Source organism: Procambarus clarkii, chromosome 19, assembly GCF_040958095.1.
Source record: "Procambarus clarkii isolate CNS0578487 chromosome 19, FALCON_Pclarkii_2.0, whole genome shotgun sequence".
Classification (NCBI taxonomy): domain Eukaryota; kingdom Metazoa; phylum Arthropoda; class Malacostraca; order Decapoda; family Cambaridae; genus Procambarus; species Procambarus clarkii.
Genome location: NC_091168.1, coordinates 8116440 through 8136980, shown reverse-complemented (window position 1 = coordinate 8136980; position 20541 = coordinate 8116440). Strand labels below are relative to the sequence as shown.

Below are 20541 nucleotides of genomic sequence, written 5' to 3'. Positions count from 1 at the left end.
TCCATCCGATAGCAACACCAAGAGGCATATATCTCCATCCCACAGCAACACCACCAGCAACATCTCTCTCCCTCTACAACCCTACCAACTACACCCCAGTCCAACAACAACACCAGTTGCCACGTCAAACACTTTCACAAATACTCCACCAGGCTGTATCTCCTCTCCAGCAACACCACCGGACACATCCCTCGTCCCAAAACTATACCGGCAGCCACATACCGACAACAACAAGATCACGAGCCTCGTCACTTACTCTCACAGCAACAACCCTCCCTGCCAACCCCCCCCCCCCCACCCACCCCACAGTGGGCCGCACCCTAATATGAGCAATACTGCTGCAACATCGTGACTGGCACTCTAGCCGCCAGTTCTTCCTCAACGTCCTTGATATTTCCCAAGACTGTTAGCTGTCACGTGCCAAGATTTACATTGACACATGAATTATGTCCTTAGCATGCATATTTGTATATCTGTGTGTGTCAGAATGTGTTCCAGACGCCTCTCTTTTATACGGCATACAACATACTTATACATCGACAGACGACATACTTTTTAGAGTATATAGAGACTAATATGCGCCGTGCAGAAGTGCACACGGAGACACGTACAGTAAATGTGGTGCATGAGGAAGGAATGCATTAATTATCAGTTGGTGAAGAGCCCTGGCTGAGAGTGGACGCACGCGCAGTTGTCGAACTTGTGGTTGCACTTTACAAGGTAAAATTGACTTAGTAGGGATTACTGGAGTGCGTGAAAGACTTGTGATGCTGTCTACGAGACTAGCTTTAATCTCAAAGGGAAATTGGTGTGACTATTGGCGATCAACAGGCAATATAAAACATAGTTTTGAGTTTCATGAGAACCTTGGTTCTCTAGAGTCGGATTCGCTAGACTCACAGTCGTGAATTTCGGGTTCGTATCTCGTGCGGGAGAGACACGGTTATCTTGAGGTTAACTTGAGATGATTTCGGGGCTTTAGTGTCCCCGCGGCCCGGTCCTCGACCAGGCCTCCACCCCCAGGAAGCAGCCCGTGACAGCTGACTAACACCCAGGTACCTATTTTACTGCTAGGTAACAGGGGCATAGGGTGAAAGAAACTCTGCTCAATGTTTCTCGCCGGCGCCTGGGATCGATCCCAGGACCACAGGATCACAAGTCCAGCGTGCTGTCCGCTCGGCCGACCGGCTCCCGGTCCGGAGCCGGTCGGCCGGTTGGGCACATTTCCTATCACTTAATGATCCTGTTGACATAACAGTAAATATGTACCTAAGAGTTTGGCAGGTTGTTGCGGGGGTTGCATACTATGATGGGTCAGTCATTTGACCTTGGGTGGGATCTAGAAATGTTTGACATGTTTATATACCCTGGCTACCTCTCCCCGACACAATGAATTATTAGTTTTATGGACTAACGGCTAAAAGTCAAGGAATAATGGTTTATTTGTCCTCTTTCAAATTACGTCTGAATTTGGCCGTTTGCCCGTATGACCGAAAATGGACATAATATGAAAATGAAAAACAATTGAAAATAATTGTTGGATTTTTTTTCCATAACAGCATGGTAAGGGTCCTGTGGTAGGTTAGGAGGGCAGGAAGTTCTCTTAAGGTTTCGAAACGTCATGAAAACCGCTAATTGAATGTTTCCTCTCCTAACCTAACCAAGTAAACCGGAGAACTCAAAACAGAAAACGGGACAGTACATCACTTTCATGAGCCGATTTCATTTCAAATTACGTCAATTTTTGGCAAAGCGTGCATACGAGGGAAAGGCGACTTAATTTTAAGAGGACGGGTTGGATAATCAATACTAAATGATGAGACCAATAACTGAGGGAAGGAGTGATTTAGTGAGAGTGGGTGCTTGGTGTGTGGCAGAGAAGGGCTTACTGGGTGAAAGTCAAATATTAAATTGTTGTATATGAACGTGAGGTGTATATGAGGTGACATTCAAGGACGAAGTAGGTTAAATAAAGGATGAAGGACGTCAGTTATACGTGAGTCCCTATCCTCTTGCCCAGTCCCTTACCCTAGCCTATTCTTCAATTACTTCCCAATCCCTACACCGCCCCCCTTCCCCTGCCCCTTCAGCAACCTCTTCCCCAACACCTTACACCACACCTTCCCCCCACCCCTTGAAAATTCCCATTTCTCCTTTCACCAAGGGTGAAAGGAGAAATTTCTCATTTCTTCCCATTGCCACTGTCACCCCACCCCCCGCCCATTCCCCTAGCTCTTCCCCCCCCCTTCCCTCCGCCCTTTCCCTCTGCACCTTTCCCCTACCCTCACCATAGCCCTTAACCCCCAACTCTACCACAACGATTCCCTCTCCCCTTCCACAACCCCTTTCTTTAGCCCCTTTCCCCGTCCCTTTCCCTTGCCATTCACCCCACGACTTTTCCGCAGCCCCTTTCCCCGCAGTTTCAGTAGCCTATTCCCCAGACTCTTCTCAGTGCCCCTTCCACCCTCGCTCCTTTCCCGTCACATTCCCCCCCCCCTACCCCTGTGTGCATGATGTTGTTGGTATTGGTGGTGGGTGGAGGAGATGGTAGTGGTGGCGATGGTGAAGATGGTGGGTGGAGGCAGAAATGGTGGTGATTTGGGGCAGAAATGTTATATAGAGGTGGTGGTGGTTTGAGGTAGAGATTGTAGGGAGGGATATGAGGGAGGTCATGATGGGGGAGTATAACACAGCTGTATATGGACCACCTTAACACAGCTGTATATGACCACCATAACACAGCTGTATATGACCACCTTGACACAGCTGTATATGACCACTTTAACACAGCTGTATATGACCACTTTAACACAGCTGAATATGACCACCATAACACAGCTGTATATGACCAACATAACACAGCTGTATATGGCCACCTTAACACAGCTGTATATGACCACTTTAACACAGCTGTATATGACCACCTTAACACAGCTGTATATGACCACCTTAACACAGCTGAATATGACCACCTTAACACAGCTGAATATGACCACCTTAACACAGCTGTATATGACCACCTTAACACAGCTGAATATGACCACCTTAACACAGCTGAATATGACCACTTTAACACAGCTGTATATGACCACCATAACACAGCTGTATATGACCATCATAGCACAGCTGAATATGACCACCTTAACACAGCTGAATATGACCACCTTAACACAGCTGTATATGACCACCTTAACACAGCTGTATATGACCACCTTAACACAGCTGTATATGACCACCTTAACACAGCTGTATATGACCACCATAACACAGCTGTATATGACCAACATAACACAGCTGTATATGACCACCTTAACACAGCTGTATATGACCACCTTAACACAGCTGAACATGACCAACATAACACAGCTGTATATGACCACCATAACACAGCTGTATATGACCACCTTAACACAGCTGTATATGACCACCTTAACACAGCTGTATATGACCACCATAACACAGCTGTATATGACCACCATAACACAGCTGTATATGACCACCTTAACACAGCTGTATATGACCACCTTAACACAGCTGAATATGACCACCTTAACACAGCTGAATATGACCACTTTAACACAGCTGTATATGACCACCATAACACAGCTGTATATGACCACCTTAACACAGCTGTATATGACCACTTTAACACAGCTGAATATGACCACCATAACACAGCTGTATATGACCAACATAACACAGCTGTATATGACCACTTTAACACAGCTGTATATGACCACCTTGACACAGCTGTATATGACCACCATAACACAGCTGTATATGACAACCATAACACAGCTGTATATGACCACCTTGACACAGCTGTATATGACCACCTTAACACAGCTGTATATGACCACCATAACACAGCTGTATATGACCACCTTGACACAGCTGTATATGACCACCTTAACACAGCTGTATATGACCACCATAACACAGCTGTATATGACCACCATAACACAGCTGTATATGACCACCTTGACACAGCTGTATATGACCACTTTAACACAGCTGAAAATGACCACCATAACACAGCTGTATATGACCACCATAACACAGCTGTATATGACCAACATAACACAGCTGTATATGACCACCTTAACACAGCTGTATATGACCACCATAACACAGCTGTATATGACCACCATAACACAGCTGAATATGACCAACATAACACAGCTGTATATGACCACCTTAACACAGCTGTATATGACCACTTTAACACAGCTGTATATGACCACTTTAACACAGCTGTATATGACCACTTTAACACAGCTGTATATGACCACCTTGACACAGCTGTATATGACCATCATAACACAGCTGAATATGACCACCATAACACAGCTGTATATGACCAACATAACACAGCTGTATATGACCACTTTAACACAGCTGAATATGACCACCATAACACAGCTGTATATGACCAACATAACACAGCTGTATATGGCCACCTTAACACAGCTGTATATGGCCACCTTAACACAGCTGTATATGACCACCTTAACACAGCTGTATATGACCACCATAACACAGCTGTATATGACCACCATAACACAGCTGTATATGACCACCTTAACACAGCTGTATATGACCACCTTAACACAGCTGTATATGACCACCTTAACACAGCTGAATATGACCAACATAACACAGCTGTATATGACCACTTTAACACAGCTGAATATGACCACCTTAACACAGCTGTATATGACCACCATAACAGCTGTATATGACCACCTTAACACAGCTGTATATGACCACCTTAACACAGCTGTATATGACCACCATAACACAGCTGTATATGACCACCTTAACACAGCTGTATATGACCACCATAACACAGCTGTATATGACCACCATAACACAGCTGAATATGACCACCTTAACACAGCTGAATATGACCACCATAACACAGCTGTATATGACCAACATAACACAGCTGTATATGACCACTTTAACACAGCTGAATATGACCACCATAACACAGCTGTATATGACCAACATAACACAGCTGTATATGGCCACCTTAACACAGCTGTATATGACCACCATAACACAGCTGTATATGACCACCTTAACACAGCTGTATATGACCACCTTAACACAGCTGTATATGACCACCTTAACACAGCTGTATATGACCACCATAACACAGCTGTATATGACCATCATAGCACAGCTGAATATGACCACCTTAACACAGCTGAATATGACCACCTTAACACAGCTGTATATGACCACCATAACACAGCTGTATATGACCACCTTAACACAGCTGTATATGACCACCTTAACACAGCTGTATATGACCACCTTAACACAGCTGAATATGACCACCTTAACACAGCTGAATATGACCACCTTAACACAGCTGTATATGACCACCTTAACACAGCTGTATATGACTACCTTAACACAGCTGTATATGACCACCTTAACACAGCTGAATATGACCACCTTAACACAGCTGAATATGACCACCTTAACACAGCTGTATATGACCACCATAACACAGCTGTATATGACCATCATAGCACAGCTGAATATGACCACCTTAACACAGCTGAATATGACCACCTTAACACAGCTGTATATGACCACCTTAACACAGCTGAATATGACCACCTTAACACAGCTGTATATGACCACCTTAACACAGCTGTATATGACCATCATAGCACAGCTGAATATGACCACCTTAACACAGCTGAATATGACCACCTTAACACAGCTGTATATGACCACCTTAACACAGCTGAATATGACCACCTTAACACAGCTGTATATGACCACCTTAACACAGCTGTATATGACCATCATAGCACAGCTGTATATGACCATCATAGCACAGCTGTATATGACCACCTTAACACAGCTGTATATGACCATCATAGCACAGCTGTATATGACCACCATAACACAGCTGTATATATGACCATCATAGCACAGCTGTATTTGACCATCATAGCACAGCTGAATATGACCACCTTAACACAGCTGAATATGACCACCTTAACACAGCTGTATATGACCACCTAAACACAGCTGAATATGACCACCTTAACACAGCTGAATATGACCACTTTAACACAGCTGTATATGACCACCATAACACAGCTGTATATGACCATCATAGCACAGCTGAATATGACCACCTTAACACAGCTGAATATGACCACCTTAACACAGCTGTATATGACCACCTTAACACAGCTGAATATGACCACCTTAACACAGCTGTATATGACCACCTTAACACAGCTGTATATGACCACCATAACACAGCTGTATATGACCACCATAACACAGCTCTATATGACCACCATAACACAGCTGTATATGACCATCATAGCACAGCTGAATATGACCACCTTAACACAGCTGAATATGACCACCTTAACACAGCTGTATATGACCACCTTAACACAGCTGAATATGACCACCTTAACACAGCTGTATATGACCACCTTAACACAGCTCTATATGACCACCATAACACAGCTGTATATGACCACCATAACACAGCTGTATATGACCACCATAACACAGCTCTATATGACCACCATAACACAGCTGTATATGACTACCATAACACAGCTCTATATGACTACCATAACACAGCTGTATATGACCACCATAACACAGCTGTATATGACTACCATAACACAGCTGTATATGACCACCATAACACAGCTCTATATGACCACCATAACACAGCTGTATATGACCACCATAACACAGCTCTATATGACCACCATAACACAGCTGTATATGACCACCATAACACAGCTCTATATGACCACCATAACACAGCTGTATATGACTACCATAACACAGCTCTATATGACTACCATAACACAGCTGTATATGACCACCATAACACAGCTGTATATGACTACCATAACACAGCTGTATATGACCACCATAACACAGCTCTATATGACCACCATAACACAGCTGTATATGACCACCATAACACAACTGTATATGACCACCATAACACAGCTGTATATGACCACCATAACACAGCTCTATATGACCACCATAACACAGCTGTATATGACCACCATAACACAACTGTATATGACCACCATAACACAGCTGTATATGACCACCATAACACAGCTCTATATGACCACCATAACACAGCTGTATATGACCACCATAACACAACTGTATATGACCACCATAACACAGCTGTATATGACCACCATAACACAGCTGTATATGACCACCATAACACAGCTGTATATGACCACCATAACACAGCTGTATATGACCACCATAACACAACTGTATATGACCACCATAACACAGCTCTATATGACCACCTTAACACAGCTGTATATGACCACCATAACACAGCTGTATATGACCACCATAACACAGTTCTATATGACCACCATAACACAGCTCTATATGACCACCATAACACAGCTGTATATGACCACCATAACACAGCTGTATATGACCACCTTAACACAGCTGTATATGACCACCTTAACACAGCTGTATATGACCACCATAACACAGCTGTATATGACCACCTTAACACAGCTGTATATGACCACCATAACACAGCTGTATATGACCACCATAACACAGCTGTATATGACCACCATAACACAGCTGTATATGACCACTTTAACACAGCTGTATATGACCACCATAACACAGCTGTATATGACCACCATAACACAGCTGTATATGACCACCTTAACACAGCTGTATATGACCACCATAACACAGCTGTATATGACCACCTTAACACAGCTCTATATGACCACCTTAACACAGCTGTATATGACCACTTTAACACAGCTGAATATGACCACCTTAACACAGCTGTATATGACCATCATAACACAGCTGTATATGACCATCATAACACAGCTGTATATGACCACCATAACACAGCTGTATATGACCACCATAACACAGCTGTATATGACCACCTTAACACAGCTGTATATGACCACCTTAACACAGCTGTATATGACCACCATAACACAGCTGTATATGACCACCATAACACAGCTGTATATGACCACCTTAACACAGCTGTATATGACCACTTTAACACAGCTGAATATGACCACCTTAACACAGCTGTATATGACCACCATAACACAGCTGTATATGACCATCATAACACAGCTGTATATGACCACCATAACACAGCTGTATATGACCACCTTAACACAGCTGTATATGACCACCATAACACAGCTGTATATGACCACCATAACACAGCTGTATATGACCACCATAACACAGCTGTATATGACCACCTTAACACAGCTGTATATGACCACCTTAACACAGCTGTATATGACCACCTTAACACAGCTGTATATGACCACCTTAACACAGCTGTATATGACCACCATAACACAGCTGTATATGACCACCATAACACAGCTGTATATGACCACCTTAACACAGCTGTATATGACCACCTTAACACAGCTGTATATGACCACCATAACACAGCTGTATATGACCACCTTAACACAGCTGTATATGACCACCTTAACACAGCTGTATATGACCACCATAACACAGCTGTATATGACCACCATAACACAGCTGTATATGACCACCTTAACACAGCTGTATATGACCACCATAACACAGCTGTATATGACCACCATAACACAGCTGTATATGACCACCATAACACAGCTGTATATGACCACCTTAACACAGCTGTATATGACCACCATAACACAGCTGTATATGACCACCATAACACAGCTGTATATGACCACCATAACACAGCTGTATATGACCACCATAACACAGCTGTATATGACCACCATAACACAGCTGTATATGACCACCATAACACAGCTGAATATGACTACCATAACACAGCTGTATATGACCTCCATAACACAGCTGTATATGACTACCATAACACAGCTGTATATGACCACCATAACACAGCTGTATATGACCACCATAACACAGCTGAATATGACCACCATAACACAGCTGTATATGACCACCATAACACAGCTCTATATGACCACCATAACACAGCTGTATATGACCACCATAACACAGCTCTATATGACCACCATAACACAGCTGTATATGACCACCATAACACAGCTGTATATGACCACCATAACACAGCTGAATATGACCACCATAACACAGCTCTATATGACCACCATAACACAGCTCTATATGACCACCATAACACAGCTGTATATGACCACCTTAACACAGCTCTATATGATAAGAAGGTATTCTGATGCATCTTAATTTTATATTCCAATAAAATGTTAGATTAAATGTTGTGTGTGTACTTGATACAACTATGAAACAACACTGGCAATTTATGTTAATAAACTGTCAACATGAAAATATTATTTTGTATATAGGGAAATTGCAAAATTTGCACATTTGTCATGCAACTGTGACACAACATTAACAATGAATATTAATAGATGTTAATGAATAACATATAAATATAATATTTTTACTTGATAAATATATTCGCACTATGTAGGAGAGCATATAGTGTTATATAAGCCAATATTAGTGAAATCACAAAAAAAAATTAATCCGATCTCAAAGTAACTAAATGTTTAAAAAATATTTCGTACAGCTATCTCACAAAATTTATAATTTATATTTCATATGTTCATAAATTTCATATTTGAACATATTTTTTTTTAATACAAGGGAGAAAATAGTATTAGAAAATCTATCATTTACCAAATAAAATATGTAAATACATTTACCAATCATGGATTACACTTTGTTCATATGCCTGTTGAACCCTATTTAAAAGTTTTCAGTCGTACAACGCTCTGGAAACATTAGTGAAAGTTGCAACAGAGTTTTGTGTTTGGGGGGTAAACTTGCTCTTTCCCCTTGCCCGTTTCCCCATCCCTTCCTCTGCCTGTTCCCTTATCCTTTTCCCCGTCCTTCCCCTGCCCCTTCCATAACCTCTTACCTTACCCATTTCCTTAGCCCCGTATCCCCACACCTTACCTCGCCACTTCCCCCTTGCTCCTTCTCCTGCCCCTTTCACCTCCCTTCCCATCCCTTACTTGTACCCATTCCCAGCCCCTTCCTCGAACCATTACTGGTCCTCTTCTCCCTGTCCCTTTCCCCCGCCTCTTCTTCCCCTCTCACCCTCACCAAATCCCAGTCCCCCAACACTTTTCCTCCCGGGCGCCGGCGAGAAACAATGGGCAGAGTTTCTTTCACCCTATGCCCCTGGTACCTAGCAGTAAAATAGGTACCTGGGTGTTATTCAGCTGTCACGGGCTGCTTCCTGGGGGTGGAGGCCTGGTCGAGGACCGGGCCGCGGGGTCACTAAAGCCCCGAGATCATCTCAAGATAACCTCAAGATAACCCCTTTTAATCTTTCCACTACCCCTCATCGTGTTACTAACTAAAAAAAATTGTAATTTCTACAGGAGGTGCCATAAATATTTTAAATCATTCATTATCAATAACTAATTTATTTTTCCATATTTATGAGATAAACTCATACTGATTTTGATTGAATTACATTTGCTTCAAACCGGATTGATCCTGCACCTTCGACCATATCTAGTGCTAAAGTGTTTAGATTAAGGGGGTGACCTCTGGTGTGTTCGTCAACATGACGATAAGAACTTGCTTCTCTATCTACGCTTCGTGAAGCACACCAGCGTATGAGCACACTTCCCACAGTTAATGTATTTTACTCCAGTTGTGACTGTAGCAGTAACACACTTTCGTTTAGCAGTAACAGTAACACACTAGAGTGTGCCAGTAGCAGTAACACACTAGCATGTGACAATATCATTAACACACTACCTGGTAACCTTAGCAGTAACATACTTGCTGGTAACAATAGCAGTAACACGCTAGTTGGTGATTGAAGCATTAACACACTAGCATGTGACAGTAGCAGTAACATACTATTAGTTGAGAGTAGCAGTAACACACTAGTGGGTAACAGTAACACACTAGTGGGTAACAGTAACACACTAGTGGGTAACAGTAACACACTAGTGGGTAACAGTAACACACTAGTGGGTAACAGTAACACACTAGTGGGTAAAAGTAACAAACTAGTGGGTAACAGAAACACACTAGCGGGTGAGGGAAGCAGTAACAACTAGTGAGTGACAGTAGCAGTAACATATTAATAGGTGAGAGTAGCAGTAACATACTTGTGAGTAGCACACTAGCGGTTGACCGTAGCAACAACACACAAGTAGGTGAGAGTAACAGTAACACACTAGTGGGTGACAATAACACTATTGAATGTGACAGTAGCAGTAACGCACTTGCGGGTGTCAGTAGCTGTAAAACTATAGCATGTGACAGTAGCAGTAACATACTATAACATTTGAGAGTATTAGTAACATACAAGTGGGTAACAGTAGCAGTACCTCACTAGTGGTGTGACAGGTAACACTACCGGGTGACAGGAGCAGGAACTCATAATCAGGTGACAGTAGCAGTAACATACTTAGTAGTAGTGAGAGTAACAGTAACCCACTAGCAAGGGACAGTAGCAGGAACTCACTAGCAGGTAATAGTAGCAGTATCGGGTGACATAACAGTAACACACTAGCATGTAATAGTAGCAATGACATACTAGCTGGTGCCCATAGCAGTAACAAACTAGCATGTGACAGTAGCAATAAAATACTACTAGTTGAAAGTAGCCGAGACACGCTTGCACATGACAGTAGCACTAACACCTTAGCGGGTATCAGTAGCATTAACACATTAGTGGGAGTGAATAACAATAACACTAGCATGTGACAGTAGCAGTAAGATGCTACCGGGTGACAGTAGCAGCAACACACTTCAGGTAAGAATATCAGTATCACACTTGCGGGTGACAGTAGCAGTAACATACTAGTGGGTTTGAGTATCAATATTACACTAGCAAATGACAGTAGCAGTAACATACAGGCAGGTGACATTATCAGTAAAGCACTATAGCGGGTGACAATAGCATTAACACTTTAGTGGGTGACAGTATCAGGAACACACTAGCAGGTGACAGTAGCAGTAACACAATTGCATGTGATAGTAGCAGTAACTTTCTTGTCGGTGACAGTAACAGTACCTCACTACCATGTGACAGTAACAGTAACATACTGCGGTTAACAGTAGCAGTAACACACTACTGGGTTTGATTATCAATAACACACTAGGAAGTAACAGTAGCAGTAACACACTGGCAGTTGACAGTAGCAGTAGCACATTGGCAGTTGACAGTAGCAGTAGCACATTGGCAGTTGACAGTAGCAGTAACACATTGGCAGTTGACAGAAGCAGTAAGACATTGGCAGTTGACAGAAGCAGTAACCCACTAGCAGGTGACAGAAGCAGTAACACACAAGCGTGTGACAGTAGCAGTAAAAACACTCGTGGGTAACGGTAACATAAACACACTGGCGGGTGACAGTAGCAGAGTAATATTATATCATGTAACAGTGGCAGGAAAACACAATAGCATTTTACAGTATTAGTGTCAAACTAAAATACAGTATTATTAGTATGTTACTAGTAATATACTAGTAACTTACAGTAACATACATAACATACAGTATTAACACCATACATACAGTATTAACACCATACATACAGTATTAACACCATACATACAGTATTAACACCATACATACAGTATTAACACCATACATACAGTATTAACACCATACATACAGTATTAACACCATACATACAGTATTAACACCATACATACAGTATTAACACCATACATACAGTATTAACACCATACATACAGTATTAACACCATACATACAGTATTAACACCATACATACAGTATTAACACCATACATACAGTATTAACACCATACATACAGTATTAACACCATACATACAGTATTAACACCATACATACAGTATTAACACCATACATACAGTATTAACACCATACATACAGTATTAACACCATACATACAGTATTAACACCATACATACAGTATTAACACCATACATACAGTATTAACACCATACATACAGTATTAACACCATACATACAGTATTAACACCATACATACAGTATTAACACCATACATACAGTATTAACACCATACATACAGTATTAACACCATACATACAGTATTAACACCATACATACAGTATTAACACCATACATACAGTATTAACACCATACATACAGTATTAACACCATACATACAGTATTAACACCATACATACAGTATTAACACCATACATACAGTATTAACACCATACATACAGTATTAACACCATACATACAGTATTAACACCATACATACAGTATTAACACCATACATACAGTATTAACACCATACATACAGTATTAACACCATACATACAGTATTAACACCATACATACAGTATTAACACCATACATACAGTATTAACACCATACATACAGTATTAACACCATACATACAGTATTAACACCATACATACAGTATTAACACCATACATACAGTATTAACACCATACATACAGTATTAACACCATACATACAGTATTAACACCATACATACAGTATTAACACCATACATACAGTATTAACACCATACATACAGTATTAACACCATACATACAGTATTAACACCATACATACAGTATTAACACCATACATACAGTATTAACACCATACATACAGTATTAACACCATACATACAGTATTAACACCATACATACAGTATTAACACCATACATACAGTATTAACACCATACATACAGTATTAACACCATACATACAGTATTAACACCATACATACAGTATTAACACCATACATACAGTATTAACACCATACATACAGTATTAACACCATACATACAGTATTAACACCATACATACAGTATTAACACCATACATACAGTATTAACACCATACATACAGTATTAACACCATACATACAGTATTAACACCATACATACAGTATTAACACCATACATACAGTATTAACACCATACATACAGTATTAACACCATACATACAGTATTAACACCATACATACAGTATTAACACCATACATACAGTATTAACACCATACATACAGTATTAACACCATACATACAGTATTAACACCATACATACAGTATTAACACCATACATACAGTATTAACACCATACATACTATACTAACATACTGAGAGTAGCAATAACATCCCAGTGAGTGTTAGAAGCAGTAAAACACTACTGGGTGACAGTAGCAGTAACACACTAGTGGGTGACAGTAGCAGTAACACTATAACATGTGACAGTAGCAGTAACACACTAGTGGGTGACAGTAGCAGTAAAACACTACTGGGTGACAGTAGCAGTAACACACTAGTGGGTGACAGTAGCAGTAACACTATAACATGTGACAGTAGCAGTAACACACTAGTGGGTGACAGTAGCAGTAAAACACTACTGGGTGACAGTAGCAGTAACACTATAACATGTGACAGTAGCAGTAACACACTAGTGGGTGACAGTAGCAGTAACACACTACTGGGTGACAGTAGCAGTAACACTATAACATGTGACAGTAGCAGTAACACACTAGTGGGTGACATTAGCAGTAACACACTAGTGGGTTACAGTAGCAGTAACACTATAACATGTGACAGTAGCAGTAACACTATAACATGTGACAGTAGCAGTAACACTATAACATGTGACAGTAGCAGTAACACTATAACATGTGACAGTAGCAGTAACACACTAGTGGGTGACAGTAGCAGTAACACTATAACATGTGACAGTAACAATAACACACTAGTGGGTTACAGTAGCAGTAACACTATAACATGTGACAGTAACAATAACACACTAGTGGGTGACAGTAGCAGTAACACAGTAGTGGGTGACAATAGAAGTATTACTCTAATGGATGATTGTAGCAGAAACTCACAAGCGGGTGACAATAGCAGTAACACACTATCGTGTGACCGTAGCTGTAAAACACTAGCGGTTATTAGTAGCAGTGACACACTGGTGGGTTTAAGTATCAATAACACTAACAAGTGACAGTAGGAGTAACATACTAGCGGGTGACAGTAACAATAACACTATGGCAGGTGACAGTAGCAGTAGCACACTAGCGGGTGAGAGTAAAATAACACACAACCGAGTGACAGCTGCAGTAACTCACTAACGGGCGACAATAGCAGTATCACGCTAACGGGTGACTGTAGCAATAACACACTAGCGGTTAACAGTAGCAGTAACACACTAGCGGTTAACAGTAGCAGTAACACACTGTACAGCGCTTGGGACTCGTAATCCCAGTTTCCGAGTTCGATCCCAGCCGCCGGCAGAAACAGATGGGGCAGAGTTTCTTTCAACCTGAGGCCCTTGTTACCTAGCAATAAATAGAGCCGTTGTTACGGGCTGCTTCCTTTGTGTGTGTGTGTGTGTATTCACCTGGTTTTGATTGCGGGGGGTTGAGTTTTGCTCTTTTCGCACGCCTCTCAAATGAGAACCAACTTTTACTAGCTACTAACTAAAAACAAAATCCCCCTCCCCCCCAAAAAAAAAAATCACACAGCTCTGCTGATAAGAAAAGGCTGGAATTTTGAAGAGATGGTTATTCAGAGTTGTGAGGATTTCAGTGACTACAAAACAGGTACCATAGCAATTGGAGGACAGAAAATTATAGTTGTAGTCATGTATAACTCCCACCAAACGACAGAAGACCCTGTGAGATTTTTCTCTACGCCTACCTCCCTTAAGAGGTGGACTACAAGTCTAACGTCTGCTCACGGCAGTTAAGCATGAGTCCAGTAGAAAAAGGAAAAGCGGGAGCAAACCGCCAGGCCTCCACCACCAAGGGTGAAAACCTGTCCACAATAGGCCGCTGGCTCCTCCTAGTTAAACAGGACGTTAAAACTAATAAAGGGTAACCGACGGGTTCTCACAATCAAATATTTATATTTGATGTGGCGCTATGAATTGGAATTCGAATTCCCAAGAACAGCCGTCATATCAAGATCACATCAACATTTAATCGTAATATGCAGAAACATGAGTGGAAAAGGATGGTTGAAGGGTTGACATCAAAGACCGTTTTCTATAACATAACAATTTATTAATAGCAAGAGACTAACTACTACATTACTGAGTTTACGTTACGTTAATGTCCATCCAGTGGCACGATAACAAACAGCTAAATAGCAACCCTTGCTGTGAGGCTGCATACTGAACTAACCTGAACACAGGTGTGCCCACTGATGACGCAATATTGCAAATCAAAAAAAAAATATCACAGACTAAGTTACACCACAGCGAGTGGTTACGTTATTGTCCATCCAGTGGCAATTGCAACACAGCTATTCAACAGCCCCTCGAGAAATGACAGCAGGCTCCATCCTGCTGACACTTCGGGCTGACAAGTGAACTAACTGAACAATGATGCCCACTGAAGACACAAGCATGCAATCAATAGTGTCACGGCTTCCCTGACAGCTCACTCTAATCACAAGCTTAAGGGTCCTCCTTCCAAACAGGAGTGACCCCCGTAACTAGGCGGGTAGTCCAACAGTGACTCCCCCTATCACAACCCAGTGTGAACACTCTTTGCAACTCCCTACAAGAAGTTGCACTGTAAACAGTAAACAAAGACAGGCAAGGCGGGATTCTGGGACACAGCTCCACAAATCCCTAAATTACTCTACTCTCGTCACCAGACGACAACCAAAAGAAATTGCCTTAGTCAATTACTACATTGATTATGTGATTAATTACGTTAATTGACTGATCGCAGCAGTCAGGAACAAAGTACTATAGTAATCACAAACAATTGTCTCACACTAGACAACAACATGTTGGTACTCTACGGTAATCATCAACACTTGTGTCTCTCAATACAAGTCATCTTGTTAACAATAACTCAAACTCTTATATTACATCACACTTGACTCCTAGCAAGTATTCAGTGAGTAATTCTTAATTAAGGTCAAACGGACCACTAATTACATCCCCATTGAGTTACGTTAACTAAGCCTACCCTAACTTCGTAGCTTCTCAACAGTCGGTGTCAAAAATTACTAGTGAGTGTTAATTACCCTAATTAACTCCGAGCAATTAATTAACTGTCACCAGGACCGATAATTAATCATCCATAAATACGTCTCACTCCACACTGCCTAAGCAGGTCTCATCAAACACTGTGAATTCACGGGAAAGGAGTTAATTACCCCTAATTAACATGAGTGCAATTAATCCACTGTCCTCAAACAGGATATGATTAATATAACGATTTATGCTAGCTCCATGACCTCGCTTTACCGAGTCATCTGAGTCCTCAAGACTCCAGATGTTAATTACTCCACTAATTATCATGAGTCACTAATTGCTATACCCCCGAAAGGTAATTAGTCCCGAGCAAATTCCGTTAACACAAATACTGACAGACTCTGACGGATCCTCTCCCACTATGTGAATTCATGATGAGAAGGCTAATTACATAATTAGCTAGAGTGGTCAATTAGTTGTCACACAGACAATTAATTGCACCCAAGAAGTATCTCACTCGAGCTCAACACTGTTCTCCCATAACAGCCCTCACTCACTCAACAAAAAGTGTGCACCCCTTATCCCGTTAATTACCCCTTATCTAATTAACTCACTGGATCCTTAAGTCCTCAACACAACTTAAAGAAACAAAGTAACCCCAGTGTTACATAGGTCACACTACAATGGCATGCAACAACACAAATGCACTGCCCACATATGGTTGCGGCTACTGCAACTCGTTAATTACTGTGCCCACACAATAATGACACACGGTTGTGCAACAACAAGAGTATACCAATATTACTGCCCCCCTTATCTTGCAACCGGTGCAAAGGACTACTGGGAGCACACTCTTACCTCAGCAAGGCAATTAACCAATCAACTGCCTGCTCTCATTAAGTACTGTGAATAATCCTAGAGGTCCCTTAAACCCTCAACACAGCTCCCAGGGCAATAATATCGTATAAACTGATAACAACACTGCACAAACCTGCAACATAATGATGCCGTCAGCATACCCCACATGCTAACAACATCATTAGGCAATCAGTCAGCAATCACATCTACTGACTCACCACACAACACAGTACATAAAACATGCAAATGAACACATAGAAATGGCATTCACATAATCAATGAAAATTATATCACCAGGTAAATGTATCTCTAACTACACAGACCTCAGGGTACCCACTGACATCCCTGCAACATAATGATTATAATTTTACATGCTGGTACTCCATCGCACTAATCCAGTTTGACCGATTATATAGAATCGACAACTGGATTATTTATATGGTAAATCTCTACACTGACCGGTTACATACTCGAGTCAGTCTACACACTTATATACTTATAATAATTTATCTACAGTGTGATCCCGTGTACAACATCCATCTCCAGGTACCGCCCTACCAGTGATCTGGACGTGCCACTGACAGCTGTCACTCAGCTGCTTCCCTCACTTGTAACACTTTTATGGTACTCACGGCTCCCGGGTATTTTCCACAATCCTTTCCCTGGTCACTACTTCTCTGGCTGTAAACACCTAGCTCACTCCTCGCGCGAGGTGTGGCCCTCGAATGTCCAGGGAAGGTGGCCTAACCACGTGGCCCTAAGGGGTGGCCACGGGTAGCGCATAACGTCATAGCACCCCACCCGGCTCAGCTGGTGTGCGAGAGTGGGGTGGGGGTTTGGCTGCGCAGGGGACCTGGGTGGGTGGCCTTCCCCCCCCCGGCTGCTGGCCAAGGTGGGCAGCGCGGGTGACCGCGGGTGCCTGGAGTGGCCCCGCGGGCGGCCTGGGGCGCCTCACCAACATACACACGTGGATGGGAGATCACTTTACACCCCATCCTCAGCATGCTCGCTCGTACACTCGGGTGACAATGGCCGGCGGCGTCACCACTTGGCGGACCCAACACGGTGGAATACCAAGTCCAACAGGGGCCTGTAATGACACCTCACTTACACTGCCCTGATTCCACCAATTGTACATCAACACTAGACAGGTTATTCGAACCACCTGTTACACCATGAGGCTCTGCCAGCTGCTTCATGGGTGCCCACTGTCTCTGAGTCTATTTTACTGGTACTTCCGTACCTCATCGACCCCAAATTTCACGAAAATTGGGCCTAGACACAACCCGGGATGGCAGGAGTGCCATCCCCGCTGAAATAACAAGGTAACGACAGCGATTAACGGGGGTGGAGGTGGGAGACTCCCACCTCCACCCAGCTACGTCCTCCTCCACCTGCTACCCAGCTCAAACTAACGATTTTGCGGGCTAGGGAAACTCAAAATGCCCATATCTCCCCCCCTACTTTGTCTTGACCAATCAGCAGGAAGCCGGCACACCACCATGGTGCCGCTTCCAATAACAGCTGTTCGCGCCAAAATCAGCTCGGAGCAGAGGTGCCTAACCCAATCACAGGCCTCACTCACCCTCAGGCGTCCCGTGACGTCACAAGGAGGGGGAGGCCTAAAGACAGTGGCACAATGTCGCACATAGTGGGGGGGGGGGGCAACGTTCGTCCCACTTTCCCCCCACCTCTAACGGTTTGAGAGTCAAGTACCTCACATACCACTTCACTCTCACCTCTCATCCTATTTCACAGAACAGGAAAATTTCTGTAATTCTCTCTACAGAGCAAACACAGACCTCTAGCCAATCCCAAACGACAGTCCTTAACATAAGCTTTCATTCAACACCCCACAAGTATATGTAAGTTTGAAAGCTTCAGTTTCTAGAGTACCTAGAGCGACTAGCCTAATCTAGAAACTAGGAAAACTAGCTGAGGGAATCTTCATTCCCTCACAGACTCAGACAGAAATATGATAGAAACAATATGGCCACCATTAATATAATAGAGAGAGCAGCTTCTGTCGCTAGCTGGAACAGATCCAAACTACTAATCATGGAAGACTTCAACCACGGGAAGAGAGATTGGAAGAACAGAAACCCACATGAAGGACCAGACACATGGAGAACTAAGCTGCCTGACGTAGCAATAAGAAACTTTCAAAGCCAACACATCAAGGTACCGACAAAAAGGAGAGGAGAGGATGAACCAGCTATTCTTGTTCTGATATTTACCCTAAATGAGTCGGATATAGGGAAAGTTAAGTTGAAAGCGTCCTTGGGAATGAGTGATCACAGTGTATTTATCTTTGAGTATCTGGTAGATATAGGATTTATCTACCCCTAAAAAAGAAACAGGAAACAAAGGGGTGGCGTACCGAAAGGGAAATTATGAGGAGATGAGAAAATTCCTTAATGATATACCATAGGACACAGAACTCAGAACTAAGTCCATAAATGACATGATGGACTATGTCACCAAAAAGTGTCGGGAGGCAGTAAACAGGTTCATCCCAGGCCGAAAGAAAAAAACTGAGAAGCAAAACAAGAATCCGTGGTTTAATAGGGCATGTATAGAAGCAAAGGAACTGAACAAGAGAGCGTGGAGGAACTTTCGAAATAACAGATGTTACGGACCCGGATCCAGCGTCCGAGCACGGAGCAGTGACAAC

At 42.3% G+C, this 20541-nt stretch overlaps 1 protein-coding gene across 1 annotated transcript in view; it reads left to right on the top strand.

The window, feature by feature from the left end:
* Positions 1 to 565: 565 nt before the first annotated feature.
* The window catches only part of LOC138366193 (cytochrome P450 9e2-like), an 83980-nt gene continuing 64004 nt past the window's right edge, over positions 566 to 20541 (top strand). The window contains exon 1 of the mRNA XM_069326919.1: positions 566 to 720. The gene's annotated coding sequence lies outside the window, so the exon portion shown is untranslated. The remainder of the gene's footprint in view (positions 721 to 20541) is intronic.